The sequence below is a fragment of the Scyliorhinus canicula genome, chromosome 7 (assembly GCF_902713615.1).
Source record: "Scyliorhinus canicula chromosome 7, sScyCan1.1, whole genome shotgun sequence".
In the NCBI taxonomy this organism is placed as follows: domain Eukaryota; kingdom Metazoa; phylum Chordata; class Chondrichthyes; order Carcharhiniformes; family Scyliorhinidae; genus Scyliorhinus; species Scyliorhinus canicula.
The window spans coordinates 207,643,915-207,659,933 of record NC_052152.1 but is presented as its reverse complement, the minus strand read 5'-3'; the positions used below and the strand labels follow the sequence as shown (position 1 = coordinate 207,659,933).

The window sequence follows — 16,019 nt, the reverse complement described above, 5'->3', positions numbered from 1 at the left end:
CAGCCACAAAGGTGCCTCAGAGAAGGCTTGCCCCCCCACACCACCGCCCCCCCACACCCCCTGCCCCCCCGCACCCCCGCCCCCCCCCCGCACCCCCTGCCCCCGCTGATTCCGGAAGTCTGAAGTGGAGCCACTGCTCGATGCCAGTGAGGGATGGAATGGCCCCCTCTTCCAGCATCAGGAAGCGGAGAACTCAGACCCTTGTCTCACCAGTACCTTGTACAATTACAGCAAGACTCCCCGACTCTTATACTCCAAACCTTTGAAATAAGGGCTAACATTCCATCAGCCTTCCTGGTTACCTGCTAGTTTTCTGTGTTTCGTGCAGAAGTACCTCCAAGTCTCGGAGTTGCAGCTTTCTGCAGTTTTTCTCCATTTAAATAACACTCTGCCCTTTTGATCTCCCTTCCAAAATGAGCAACATCACATTTTCCCACATTATACTCCATTTGCCAACATTTTGCCCACTTACTAAAGCCATCAATATCTCTTTGCAAACTGTTTGTATCCCCCTCACAACTTGCCATTCCCCCTATTTATGTGTGGTCTGCAAACTTGGTTCCAGGTCATTCGCTTCCTTCCTCGAAGCCATTCATATATATTGTAAACAGCTGCGGTCCCAGCGCTGGATCCCTGTGGAACCCCACAGGTTACAGATCGCCAACCTGAAAAAGCACCCCTTAGTCCCACTCACTGTTTCCTGCCCATTAGCCAATTCTCTGTCTAGAACATAGAACATAGAACACTACAGCGCAGTACGGGCCCTTCGGCCCTCGATGCTGCGCCGACCTGTGAAACCATCTGAAGCCTATCTGACCTACACTATTCCATTTTCATCCATATGTCTATCCAGTGACCACTTAAATGCCCTTAAAGTTGGCGAGTCTACTACTGTTGCAGGCAGGGCGTTCCACACCCCTACTACTCTCTGAGTAAAGAAACTGCCTCTGATATCTGTCCTATATCTATCACCCCTCAATTTAAAGCTATGTCCCCTCGTGTTGGTCATCACCATCCGAGGAAAAAGACTCTCACTGTCCACCCTATCTAACCCTCTGACTATCTTATATGTCTCTATTAAGTCACCTCTCAGCCTTCTCCTCTCTAACGAAAACAACCTCAATTCCCTGAGCCTTTCCTCGTAAGACCTTCCCTCCATACCAGGCAACATCCTAGTAAATCTCCTCTGAACCCTTTCCAAAGCTTCCACATCCTTCCTATAATGTGGTGACCAGAACTGCACGCAGTACTCCAGGTGCGGCCACACCAGAGTTATGTACAGCTGCAGCATGACCTTGTGGTTCCGAAACTCAATCCCCCTGCTTATAAAGGCTAGCACACCATATGCCTTCTTAACGGCCCTATTAACCTGGGTGGCAACTTTCAGGGATTTATGTACCTGGATGCCGAGATCTCTCTGTTCATCTACACTACCAAGAATCTTGCCATTAGCCCAGTACTCTGCATTCCTGTTACTCTTTCCAAAGTGAACCACCTCACACTTTTCCGCATTAAACTCCATTTGCCACCTCTCAGCCCAGCTCTGCAGCTTATGCCAATGCCAATATACTACCTCCAACACCACGGGCTCTTATCTTATGGCTTGACATTTTGTGAGGTACCTTATCAAACACCTTCTGGAAGCTCCAGTACATCACATCTACTGAAATGAAAATGAAAATCGCTTATTGTCACGAGTAGGCTTCAATGAAGTTACTGTGAAAAGCCCCTAGTCACCACATTCCGGCACCTGTTTGGGGAGGCTGTTACGGGAATCGAACCGTGCTGCTGGCCTGCCTTGGTCTGCTTTAAAAACCAGCAAATTTAGCCCTGTGCTAAACCAGCCCCTACTGGTTCCCCTCTATCCACTCTGGATGATACTTCCTCAAAAAACTCTAATAGATTAGTCAGACACGATTTCCCTCTCATGAAGTGATGCTGACTCTGCTTGATTAGATTATAATTTTCCAAATGTGCTGCTATTACTTCCTTAACAATTGATTCCAATATTTTTCCAACAATAGATATTGGGCTGATCAGCTGATAGTTACCCGCTATTTGCCTCCGTCCCTTTTTGAATGGGGGTGTCGCATTGGCAGTTTTCCAATCCTCCGGTACTTCTCCAGAATCCAAATTAGAATACAATTAATCCACCCACATCTCTAGCTACTTCTTTTAGGATCCCAGAATGCAAACCATCAGTTACAGGAATGTATCTGTCTTTAGCCCCAATAATTTGTCTAATATTACTTACTCTAGTGATGATGATGGTATTTAATTCCTTCCCTGTATTAGAACATAGAACATACAGTGCAGAAGGAGGCCATTCAGCCCATCGAGTCTGCACCAACATACGTAAGCCCTCACTTCCACCCTATCCCAAGAACCCAATAACCCCTCCTAACCTTTTGGTCACTAAGGGTAATTTATCATGGCCAATCGACCTAACCTGCACGTCTTTTGACTGTGGGAGCACCCGGAGGAAACCCACGCAGTCACGGGGAGAACGTGCAGACTCCGCACTGTGACCCAGCGGGGAATCGAACCTGGGACCCTGGCACTGTGAAGCCACAGTGCTATCCACTTGTGCTACAGTGTTGCCCCCATTCATGAGGGAGTTCTAGAGCTCAGCACCCAGGCAGCTGAAGGGACGGCCACTAATGGTGGAGAGATTCCAATCAGGAATGCTGGAGAGACCAGGATTGGATAAGTGCAGATATTTCAGAGGGTTGATGGGCTGGAGGAGATTGCAGAGATAGGGAAGTAAAAAGCCATGAAGGGATTTGAAAGTGAGATGAGGGGTGGAATTCTCCGACCCCCATCGCCCGGGGCTGGCGTCAATCCCGCCCCCGCCGTGTCCCGAATTCTCCGTCACCCGGGAATCGGCGGGACGGGAATCGCGCCGCACCGGTCGGCAGGCCCCCCAAGGTGGCCTGGCCCGCGATCGGGGCCCACCGATCGGCGGGTGGGCCTGTGCCGTGGGGGCACTCTTTTTCTTCCGCCTTCGACATAGTCTTCACCATGGCGGAGGCGGAAGAGACCCCCTCCCCTGCGCATGCGCCGGTATGACGTCAGCAGCCGCTGATGCTCCGGGGCATGCGCGGACTTCCGTCGGCCGGCGAAGGCCGCTGGCGGGGTGCCAAAGGCCGTTCACGCCGGCCGGCGGAGCGCCAACCACTCCGGCGCGGGCCTAGCCCTTAAAGGTGCGGAGAATTCTGCACCTTTGGGGAGGCCCGACGCCGGAGTAGTTCACGCCACTCCGCCCCGCCGGGTAGGGGAGAATCCCGGCCCAGAATTTTATTCTCAAAGTTGTTGTTTACTGCGGTGATGAGATACCATCATGAGCTCAGTTACATCTGAAGGGGATCTCAGTTTAATGTCTTATCTGAAAAGTGCCACCTTCAACATGACAGCATTGCCTCAGTACTGCACGAGAATATTGCTCTGGGCTGGAGCCTAAACCCACAACCCTCTAAACCCAAGCTTACAATGCTGCCGACCGATCCGCTGAGCTGGGGATTGGAAGCAAAGAGACAGCAATAATCTAAACCCACTTGACTTTCTCTAGGGTACCAATAGTAAACCTCGTGTCAAAGATAGAAAATGGTTTAATCTTCAACACCGATCTATCAGGGCAGCACGGCAGCACAGTGGGTTAGCCCTGCTGCCTCACTGCGCCGAGGTCCCAGGTTCGATCCCAGCTCTGGGTCACTGTCCGTGTGGAGTTTGCACATTCTCCCCGTGTCTGCGTGGGTTTCGCCCCCACAACCCAAAGATGTGCAGGGTAGTTGGATTGGCCATGCTAAATTGCCCCTTAATTGGAAAAAATTAATTGGGCACTCTAAATTTATAAAAATAAAACACCAATCTTTCGGCCCTTAATGGAGGGGGAAATACATCGAACCCCAGAAACAGTCAGGGGTTCATTTAGAGGTGAGTGATTTCTGAGTACAATTCATTCCCCATGGGCTTGTGAATTATACTGTCAAGGAAATCGAGGATCAGTGATACAAACTCTATTAGAAACCTCATTGTGATTTTCCCCTCTGCGGCCAATCAATAGCCATTTTTAATCATCCTAACTTTTCTTTGGACTGTGACCCTATTTCGACTGTGACCCTCCCGCCCTTGATTACCCCGTGTACCGTTTGTTGCATTTCACTCTTCTTTCATTTATTACTGTTCCTATTTCTCTCTCCCTTGTCACTCTGCTTAGGTTCCAATCCCGCTGCCAACCTAATGTACACCCTCCCCAACCACATTAGCAAACACTCACTCTGGGACATCAGTCCCGTCCAGTTTGTACTGGTCCCACCTCCCCAGAACCGGTTCCAATGTCCCTGGAATCTGAAACCCTTTTCACCACCTTTCCAACTGCTATTTATACTTTAACTAGCACGTGGCACTGGGAGCAATCCTCAGATTTTTCAGGTCCGACTTGTCAACTTACATCCTAACTCTATATTCAGCTTTTAGGGTGTTACCCACCTTTTAAAATTGCTTCTTGGGATGTGGGCGTCGCTGTGCTGGGCCAGCATTTGTTGCCCATCCCAATTGCCCTTGAACCGAGTGGTTTGCTCGGCCATTCCAGAGGGGGACAGTTAAGAGTCAACCGCATCGCTGTGTGGACCTGGAGTCACGTTTAGACCAGACCAGGTAAGAATGGCAGATTTCCTTCGCTGAAGGACATTGGTGAACCAGATGGGTTTTTACGACAATGGACAAAGGGTCCATGGTCACTTTTAATTCCAGATATTTAAAAAATACAAATTTCACCATCTGCCAAGGTCCGATTTGAACCTTGGATCCCTGATCCTGGGTCGCTGGATTACAAGTCTAGTGACAATACCAATCTGTCACCGCCTCCCCTATGTCATTGGTACCGGTGACCAATTGCTGTTCACCCTCCCCCTCCAGAATGTCCTGTAGCTGCTCTGAGACATCCTTGACCCCAGCACCAGGGAGACAACATACCATCCTGGAGTCTCGTCTGCGGCCACAGAAACGCCTGTCTATTCCCCTTACAATCAAATCCCCTATAACTATTGCATTGGTACACCTATTACCCCTCCCCTCTGTAGCAGAACCAACCTTGGTGCCACGAGTTTGGCTGTTGCTGTTTTCTCCTCAACAGTATCCAAAACGGTATACCTGTTCTGCAGGGGAATGGGCAGAGGAGATTCCTGCACTGCCTGCTTAGCTCTCTTGCTCTGCCTGCTCATTCCCTTCCTGCCTGGAATCTGAGCCTGCGGTGTGACCACCTCTCTATACGTGCTGTCCATGATGCTCTCCGCCTCGTTCAGATATTTCAACTTAGACAAAGCTAATCATGATGCTGCAGCTGATATTTGCACTAATTCTTTTTTGTGGTTTGGCAAGAACGGATTATTTACTTCAGTCGGCAGCTGAATGCGTTGTTACATCGAGGAGACACAAATGCAATCTCAAACTGATTGGTTTAAGGCAGTTCAAAACATATTAGAGAACCATTCGCTTTGGGCATAAACTTGGAGGTTACCCGAACAGGCACCGGAATGTGGTGACTAGGGGCTTTTCACAGTAACTTCATTGCAGTGTTAATGTGAGCCTACTTGTGACAATAAAGATTATTATTATTACTCCAGATTGCACCTCAAGGAGGATTAGGGTATTGGATGAAGGAGTTGCCTGGACCCCCATCTTCCATTCACTGAATGGAAAGTCTCCGCTGGGTCTGTGGGATTATTGGAAAGTTTGATTCCATAAGGACACACCATAGCTCCCAAACAGCTTCGTACCTGGACTCCAACAGAATATTCTCCTTAATCTAGACTCCACCTGATCCTGGATAATAAATACTTTCATGTCAGGTTTCTCTGTCACTTCTTCCCCAAAGCCTGTCCACCATCTACAAGGCACAAATCAGGAGTGTGCTGGAATACTCTCCGCTTGCCTGGATGAGTGCAGCTCCAACAACACTCAAGAAGGTTGACACTTTCCAGGACAAAGCAGCCCCACTTTGATTGGCACATTTTCCACAAATTCACTCCCTTCACCACCAACGCACAATGGCAGCCGGGTGTTCCATCTACAAGATGTACTGCAGGAATTCTCCAAGGCTCCTTAGGCAGCACCTTCCAAACCTACCACTGCTGCCATCTAGAAGTACAAGGGTGGCAGATGAATGGGAACACCACCACTACCTGGAGGTTCCCCTCCAAGTCACTCACCATCCTGACTTGGAAATATATCGCCGTTCCGTTACTGTCGCTGGGTCAAAATCCTGGAACTCCCTCCCTAACAGCACTGTGGGTGTACCTACATCACATGGTCTGCAGTGGTTCAAGAAGACCATTCACCTACACCTTATCAAGGGCCATTAGGAATGGGCAATAAATGCTAGCCTAGCTAGCGAAACCCACGTCTCGTAAATGAATAAGAAAACACACTGGTTTCTGTTAGATCAACATGGTCTTTGAATCTGTCCAAGGGTTTCAGAAATGTCACGTCTAAATTTCACACTTCCCTTTAATTGTCCCCTTTCCTTTAAGTTTCATCCTAAGCAATTTTTTGCCCACTATTCCCAGAACTGCCTTGCACCAGTCCCGAGCCTTCACCTGGAAATACACAGCTGATCTAATCTGGAGACACTGGGCGCACATTCATCTCAATTTGTCCAAACTCCACAAATATCCATTCAGGGACAAACTGCATCAATAGCCAAAGGCATAACTCAAATGGCAGCATCATTTACATAGTGTTTCAAATCAAAAGGAATGTCCCACGGCGGATTCACAGGCACTTTATAAAACAAAGGGAAGGTTTTTAAGGAGTGTCTTAAAGGAGAAAAGTGAGGTCGAGAGGCAGAGAATTTAGGGAGGGAACTCCAGAGCTTGTGTCCCGGCTGCCAATGGTGGAACGATTAAAATCGGCCAGAAATAGAGGAGCTCGGAGATCTCAAATGGTTGTGAGGTTGGAGGAGATTACAGAGATAGGGAGGGGTGAGGCCATGGATGGATTTGAAAAGAAGACGTTGCTTGGCTGGAGAGCCAGTGAAGGTTCGCGAGCACAGGGGGGGGGGGGGGGGGGGGGGTGATAGGGACTCGCTGTGAGTTATAACGTGGACAGCAAAGTAGATTATTGGAGGCCAGCCAGGAGGACACAGGAATGGTTGAGCAGGGAGGTGACAAAGGAAGAATTAGGGTTTCAGCAGCGAATGAGCTGAGGCGGGGTAAATCGAGTGATGTCACAGAGGCGGAAATAGACAGGCTTAGTGATGGCATCGATACAAAGTTGAAAGTTCATCTCGGAGTCAAATGTGACACCCAGTTTGAGAACAGACTGGCTGAATCTCAGACTTTTGCCAGGGAGAGGGCTGAAAGCCCGGAGGGGTGGGGTTTGGAGCGCGGACCAGAAACATGAATATCTTCAGTCTATCCAATAGCGTATTGGAGAACATTATTGCTCAACCAGTATTGAATGTCGGCATTGAGGTACAGTGGTTAGCACTGTTGCTTCACCGCGCTAGGGTCCCGGGTTCGATTCCCGGTTTGGGTCACTGTCTGTGTGGAGTCTGCACATTCTCCCCGTGTCTGCGTGGGTTTCCTCCGGGGGCTCCGGTTTCCTCCCACAAGTCCTGAAAGACGTGCTGTTGGGTAATTTGGACATTCTGAATTCTCCCTCTGTGTACCCGAACAGGCGCCGGAGTGTGGCGACTAGGGACTTTTCACAGTCACTTCATTGCAGTGTTAATGTGAGCCTACTTGTGACAATAAAGATTATTATAAGCAGTCCGTTAATTTATTCCGCAGATACGGAGAAGGAAAAGGAGGGGTCGGGAAGGGGTGTATGGGGACGAGGGGTGGGTGGGTTAAGGGAGGTGGGGAGGGTTGTGAGAGGGGAGGTAAGGGAAAGGAAGGAGAGGGTTGTTACAGCCAATCTGTTACCCCCGTTCTCACCCGGTGTCCATACACATACTTTCCACTGGCCAGTAATCAGAGGCAGGAACCTGGGCTGATTCGCTCCTTCCCAGTCGGGTGCAACATTTATTGCAATAAATCGCTCAGCACATCCCTGGAATGAACGTGGGTATATCTAGCCCTCCTTTCATTTGGAGTCCTGTCACTGAGCAGCTTTCGCCTCCCACAAAAACCTTCATTAACTTGATCACAGAAAGTGGTATGATTAGCTGTCCTCTGATTGGTCAATTTTATCATGCGACAATTGGGCTATTGTGTAAGAGGGGAAATTATAAATGACAGTTTTCTGGTCAAGAGATCAGTCTGAGTGGCCAGGGAGCATGCGCGAATTAGCTTCTTTTGAGAATTTACCTTGACAGAGAGTACAAGCTTGAGGTGTAACTGGCCTCTCGTGAAATTTGAAGCATTAAGGCACTAAAGTGTCTGTGCCAGGACTTAATGAGCTTTGAAGAGAAAACGGTTCTGCTTTGAGGGTTGTGTTGGCATCTGTAGAAGGGACTTTAGTTGGCGGATTAGTTGCCTTAATACTCTGTATTCATTTTAACCAGCAGCTCGACTATATTTCATGGAAATAGGCACTTGGCAAAGCATGATGGATATTTAGCCTTATTTCAGTCAAGAGGTTCTGTATGAAACAGTCAGAAGGTCATACAATGTGAACAAGCGTACAGCTGCACATTGTTTTGCTGACAGCATGCAATTATTATTTTTCTTAGACAAGGAGCCCAAGGCCTGTTATCAAAATCTAACTCCGGCCTGCTCATTTTTCTGTCTCTTGCTAATCTAAAGAATGCTTCTTGTCCTAGATATTGCTTATTGTATCATCTAAATCGCCTGCCTTTACCTATGTAAAGCGGGGACGTTTCGAATGACTGTGGTCTCTCCAATCCCCCCACAAACTTTGTGTTCATTAAAGGACCTTTGGTGAAAACTCGAAGTGCTGACTTATAATTTCTTCGACAAATTGGCGTCGCCGTGCAGTTTCCCGCATTTAACGGGAAATTTAATTCTCAGCTGAAAGGGAGAGAACCATAGCGCGACCCCAGCTGAAAGGGGGGTCTGCGGCTCGGCAGCCTTAATTACTGGCCAGTGACTCATGCTTGGAGAGTTATCTTAATTAATAAATTACTGATAGAGGCATGAGAAGAAAAAAGGTGCCTTAGAGACCAAAAATAAACTGAACAATCAACAGGCTTTGAGATTCGCAAAAGGATAAAACCGGTGTGCGCTCCCTGTAGTATTTGTAAATGATTTACGCGGGTCGTTGTTATTGTTATATGTATATGCTCTAAAGTATTTTTCAGAAGGAATGATGAGCAATAAATTCGACGCCCTCTCACGGGTTTTCCCGAAGCCTTGGTGAAGTCATTCGGAGCGAGAAAGAAGGTGAACTCCTTAAAGAAGACAAATAAGGCAGTCAAAATGAGGAAGAAAATGAAAAGAAACAATTGTAAAACAACGGAATGAGGTAGGAAAACCTATATGTCTCCCCCCCCCCCCCAATAGGAATCTAATGAAGCTGACCCCCTCTTGGAAAAAAAAACACGGGAGTAAAAAGTAAAAGTAAACAGGATATTAAGGTAAAAGGATATTAGGGGCTGGTTTAGCACACTGGGCTAAGGCACTGGCTTTTAAAGCAGACCAAGGCAGGCCAGCAGCACGGTTCAATTCACGTACCAGCCTCCCCGAACAGGCGCCGGAATGTGGCGACTAGGGGCTTTTCACAGTAACTTAATTGAAGCCTACTCGTGACAATAAGTGATTTTCATTTCATTTCATTTTCATTAAAAGCGTAACAGATGGGTTCCTGTCGAAAAGGGAATTCATATTTGTCTGTAGCCGTGAGATAAGGCTAGTGGTTAACTGTGATATTTGTGAGCTGTGAGAATCTGTGTGTTTTGTTTAACCAATTAATTTTAGTAAAAGCATGAAGTGCTAAGTGGGTTGTATTTTTTATCGTCTGTCATTGTGAGTTCGAGATTATAACTTAAGTGATTTTTGTTGAGATTTCTCTAATGCACTGAAACATTGGAAATTAAAATGAGTTTAAAAGAAAGGAAATGCCTTTACGAATAAAAGTAATTGCATATGAATAAGTTTTTAGATTATGTGAAAAGGCGTAATTCCAAGTTCTCCACCCCCTTAGGTTCTGCAGGAAACATTAACCATTTCAGCAGACAGTTGACCTTTTCTGAATTGACAAAGAAAAATATATGTCTCTAAGAATAGCCAATGGCTGTAAAATCAATCATTGGAAATTGACTTAAATGTGTGGTACTTATAGCCCCCTCCCAGGGGATGTTTCGCTGCTTCTAAAATACTCTTCTGGTGCATCTTGGCCAGCTTTGAAGGATGGGATTTCAGTCCCACCCGGCATAAATGGGGGCTGGGTTCCCAATAATGATAATCATTTGAATGAAGGAAATGAGTCCCTTGAACACTGGTTAGCAAATAGAGGGAAAGAGGCTCTCAGGCAAGGGGCCAAGAAGCATTTAACCCCCAGGAAGGATGTACCCCACCGAGCGACACCTTCCTCTATTAGGCAGACAGACACTCTGCAAATTAGGAGCAGTAATACATTGCATTGATAATGGAATGTTTATAGAACTGTCTCAGGATGAGCAGGCATACAATTTACAAATGCAAAGTCACGTAGGAAAGCAGAGCTCATTGCCTATCATTCCTTTTTATTTTTCGGTGTTGTGGGATTAGGAATGTTAGTACTGTTGACCCATAGTCAGAGGGACCTTTTTAGGATGGGTTTAACTTCAGAACCTCATTTAACATTGGCCGTAAGACATCCCGCTCAGGCAAAGCAAATAGGAGAAGTGATCAAAGAGGCCAAAGGAAAAAAGTAATGCATGGGATTTATATTGAAATGGACGGACAAAATTACCTGATAGAATTTTATGGCAAACAGGAGGGCAAAGTGACCTGGAAAGAGGAGCAATGGCCCGCTACATTTGAAAGACAACAACCTCCTGGAGAGAGCCATCATTTACTCCCTTCAGTCCTGGCCCAGGTACTGGCACATCTATGGGTCCAACATAAAAGTCATGTTGGAAAAGTACATTCTGCCCCAGCGCATAGGGTGCAGTTACAGAAGAACGTTGCCCTGCCCTGCTTAAAACTATACTGGTTGGCACCGGAAGCAGAAAAAGGGATAGAGGGAGTGATCAATGCACTATTACAGCAAGGGATGCTAAAGAGAACACAAAGCCCCTGTAACACCCATATACTCCCCATTTCAAAGGTAGGAAGACCCAACGACTGGTGATTTGGACAAGATCTCAGAGCCATCAATAAAATTGTTATCACTATTGCTCCATTGGTGTCGGACACAAATGTCATTTTGTCTTCCATACCACCAACAACGGATACTTTCTCAGCCTTTTTCTCCATTCCATTGCACCCAGAAAGTCAATATCTATTTGCCTTTACATATCGGAATCAACAGTATTAGAAGAGACTTGGACGAGTGCCAGTTGTCTGCAGGCTCAACATTCCCTCAATATGATGACAATTTATTGATAGCCTCAGAGGGAGGGGCAGTTTGTCAACAGAATACCCTTTTGTTATTAGCACATCTGGCAGAAAGAGGGCAACTGCAATTCTGTCAGGAGACAGTTCAGTATCTGGGATTTCAGCTGAAGCAAGGACAGCGGAGGCTTGGGTCTGAAAGTGTACAGGCTGTAGTAAGGGTTCCAACCCCACACACGGAAAAGGAAACCCTTACCTTCCTCAGCATGGTGGGCTACTGCAGGCAGTGGATACCGAACTATAGAGAGATGGACGCAGTACTGCGCGAGGCTACCCTACAGGACGCCCCTTCAGTTGTTATCTGGATCCCAGAGAGGGGGCAAGCATTTTGTAACTTGAAACAAGCTATGATTAGTGCCCCTGCCTTGGGACTCCCTAATTTCAGCAAGCTCTTTACTCTTTATGTGAATGAAGAAGGGTGATTTTCAACAAGGGCCCTGGTGCAAGAGCATTGAGGAGGGAAAAGACCCCTTGCCTATTACTCGGTGACCCTATGTGCTGTGGTAAAGGGTATGCCAAGTTGCTTAAGAGCAGTAGCAGCCACGGCGGCCATAGTAGAAAGGCCAGTGTCCCTTGTACTCGACCACGTGTACAGTGTTGGTTCCTCGTTCTGTTTTGCTGCTGCTTAATTCATCCGCAATGCAGCATTTTACTGTGGCTCGACGCACTGGGCACGAAGTTATCCTCTCTAAAACCAACTTTACCGACAAGCAAGTGCCAGCTGTCAATCCTGCTACACTCTTGCTCGCGCCTTCAGAAGCAGAACGTATGTATGATCATGACTGTTTACAATTGGTTGAAGCCACCACAACCCCTCGACCTGATTTATTGAGTCACCCACTAGAAAATCCAGACATCATCTTTTTCACCGATGGGTCAGCAAACTGACCAAATGATATGACCCTCCTGACCGGCTATGCAACAGTAACTCCATTCAAGGTAGTGGAAGCTTTTGCTCTGCCTCCGGGAACTTCTGCTCAAGCAGCCGAATAGTTTGCCCTTACTAAAGCATGTATTCTAGCTAAAAATAAACAGTCAATATTTATACTGATTCCCAATCCGCTTTGGGGTAGTACATGATTTTGGCCAATTATGGCACTAATTATGGACCAACCAATTAAACATGCAAAATTGGTTTTAAATTTACTGGATGCTGTTCAGCTGCCCAGCAAGGCAGCCGTTTTAAAGTGTGAAGCGCAGACTACTGCAGACGATGAAGTCTCATGCGGCAATAGATTTGCTGATAAAAGAGCGAAGGAAGTGGCTCTCAAACAGCAGCCACAACTACCAGCTGCTGCAGTTGAACTTTGTTTGGTTAACAGAACCAAAGTTAAAACAGGCACAGGAGAAAGCCTCGCTACAGGAGCATCGCTCTTGGCTAAAAGTGGGTTGCTATCAAGACAATCATCAAATCTGGATCCACCCAGATACCCGCACAGTATGCCCCAGAAGTCTGTTTTTGCCAGTATGTCACCTTGCCCATGGGCAGGCTCATGTGGGCAAAGGAGGAATGACACATGCCATATGTCAACAATGGTGTGCTCGAGGTATTACGGTAACAATTGAAAAAGTTGCCAGCACTTGTATGATTTGTCAAAGGAGTAATCGGTGATAGTGGACATGTTTTCCCGGTGGGTAGAGGCTTTTCCAACCAAAAGAGATGATGCGAGAACAGTGGTAAATATTCTGTTAAAGGAAATAATACCGAGGTTTGGGATACTAATGGGTATTAACAGTGACAGGGAAACTCATTTCTCTAGCAAATTGGCCAAAGCCCTCACAGAAGCCATGGGATTTGATTGGAAATTGCATATACCATATCAGCGACAATCCTCAGGAATGGTGGAAAAGGCAGATGGAATAATTAAAACTGCAGTTACAAAAGTGTGTCAACATAATGGGCTGCTATGTCCTGATGCCATACCCATAGCAACGTCTGCCCTGAGAATTCAAAGAAATCGTAATACAGGTTTAATCCCGTATGAGAGATTAATGGAACGTCCCATGACAACTGGGCAGCACGGTAGCATTGTGGATAGCACAATCGCTTCACAGCTCCAGGGTCCCAGGTTCGATTCCGGCTTGGGTCACTGTCTGTGCGGAGTCTGCACATCCTCCCCGTGTCTGCGTGGGTTTCCTCCGGGTGCTCCGGTTTCCTCCCACAGTCGAAAGATGTGCAAGTTAGGTGGATTGGCCATGATAAATTGCCCTTAGTGTCCAAAATTGCCCTTAGTGTTGGGTGGGGCTACTGGGTTATGGGGATAGGGTGGAGGTGTTGACCTTGGGTAGGATGCTCTTTCCAAGAGCCGGTGCAGACTCGATGGGCCGAATGGCCTCCTTCCGCACTGTAAATTCTGTGTATGTAAACTGGAACTAAACCCCCAGTGACTCCAGCAGTAGTAGCCTTAATATGGGCAGATGAGGCTTCACTAAAATATGTCCGGGCCATGTGTGAAACCGCTGAAGAAAAAAAAACATGAAAAGGTGCGACAGGCTCAGATACATCGAAAAGAGGGAAATACACACCCTTTAAACCTGGAGATCTTGTGCATGTGAAAGCACTAAATAAAGATAATTTTTCTCCTAGGTGGAATGGACCCTACCAAGTTCTGCTAACAACCCAAACAGCCGTTAAAGTAAAAAAAAAGCCAGATGGGATCCACGCAACTCGGTGTAAACTACATCATTCGGAACTTTGAGAGTACTAGGGAAACGCTGACCTGAAGAGAATGACGGCGTTGATGTTTTTACATTATCATATTAATCCAACATCATGTAGAGGGTAAACTGCTCACTAACACCTTGATATGCATGTCACACTCATACTCAGAGAGGGTAAATAAATCCAATTGTTGGGTTTGTACACAAATTCCCAGATGCTTGGGGGAGGGCACCCCCATGCGACCCATCCCATTCACCAGTAACGAGATAGCAGAATGGGCCCTAAGACAGAATAATAGAGGGCATGGGGAAGATACACAGGATATGTTAGATTGGAGATCAGCTGGATACAATATGAACAGGTTTAAAGGTTGGTGGTGGCCTAGATTTAATATGACATGCCAGCCGCCCTGTTTGATCCTCCCCAATTATACTGGAGTCCCAAAGGGTAGTATATGCTTTAGGAAACATAAAACATATGGGACCTACCCAGTCGGCACGAGTCAGTGCGACCAGACCTTGAATCGGCAACCCCCTATTCTCCGCCTTACAGTTAAAGAGCGATTCATCTTTGACTGGTCAGCGGTTGAAAATCGAACTAGTGGCGGTCCCTGGGGAGGGGATCCGATCAGACTAATGATGACGAATAATAAAAGAAACTTGACCGCACGTATCTAACGGCACGTATTTTATCTGTGGCCATAAGGCGTACCCTTGGTTCCCAGAAAATTGGGAAGCCTCCTGCTATTTGGGATATGTAGTCCCTTATTGATGAGACCATCAATTCACGAGTCACGTGCTTTAAGATATGAACAGTGGTTTTAATCTACTTACAACAGAGCCAGCCTGTAACACGATGAACTCTGGATGAACTGGTCGGCTGGCTCTTGGCATCAATCTTTTATACTGCAGTCCAGGGGGAGGAGCCGTGGGCGGAGCCAAGGGTGGAGCCCTGTACAAACTCCTATACATTCCCAGTGCTACTCCCCCTAGTGGTAGGGCAATGCAACTGCTCGTATGTCGAGCTTAGAGTGACATGGTATAATATGTATTACAGTGTAAATTACATTCACCACACTTATGTACATTACGTTCAGCAACTGCAGTACCATCTCCATCACAGGACGACACAAAGTATTATTACATGGTCACAAATGCTGGGAATAATGATACCACCATTAGGAATAGCCACTAATGCATACGAACTATGCGAATTACGAGACATCCTTGAGCGGGTAGCTAATGACACTGCGGAAGCTGTTAACCAGATAGAAACTGAGATGGTTGCTATAAGAGCGGTTGCCCTGCAGAATAGGATGGCCCTTGATTTCTTGTCAGCTGTAAAGGGAGGTACTTGTCCCTGATTGGCCGTGACTGCTGCACATACATCCCTGATAACTCAGAGAAAATTGATAACCTGGTGGATCGCATTCGTAGAGCGGTAGCACGATTGCATGAGGATGGGATGGGACTTTGGCTTTGGGTGGTTGGGAACATTAGGACAGAGGACTGTGATTTGGATTCTAATCATCGTTGTAATCCTGATTGTCGTATGGTTACTGTTTAAATGTTGCACGGGATGTTGTCAGGGCACGGGGGGGGGGGGGCGGGGGGGGGGGGGTGACTATGCCAGCATTGCCTCCGTGGTTCCAGCAACTTAACAATCAGGTGCCTGTCATACGTCTATTCCCCTTACATTATAGCCCACCCTTTGCTGCTGAGGATACTGTAATGTACTAACAATGTGTTGATCATAAAATCAACAAGGAGGGAATTGTAGAAGGGACTTTAGTTTGCGGATTAGTTGCCTTAATACCCTGTCTTCATTTTAACCAGCTGTTTGACTATATTTCATGGAAA

General features: G+C 46.9%; 1 protein-coding gene across 1 annotated transcript in view; it reads right to left on the bottom strand.

The window, feature by feature from the left end:
* LOC119969170 (DENN domain-containing protein 3-like) overlaps positions 1-8,116 on the bottom strand; it is a 112,616-nt gene extending 104,500 nt beyond the window's left edge. The window contains exon 1 of the mRNA XM_038802406.1: positions 7,957-8,116. The gene's annotated coding sequence lies outside the window, so the exon portion shown is untranslated. The remainder of the gene's footprint in view (positions 1-7,956) is intronic.
* Positions 8,117-16,019: the final 7,903 nt, after the last annotated feature.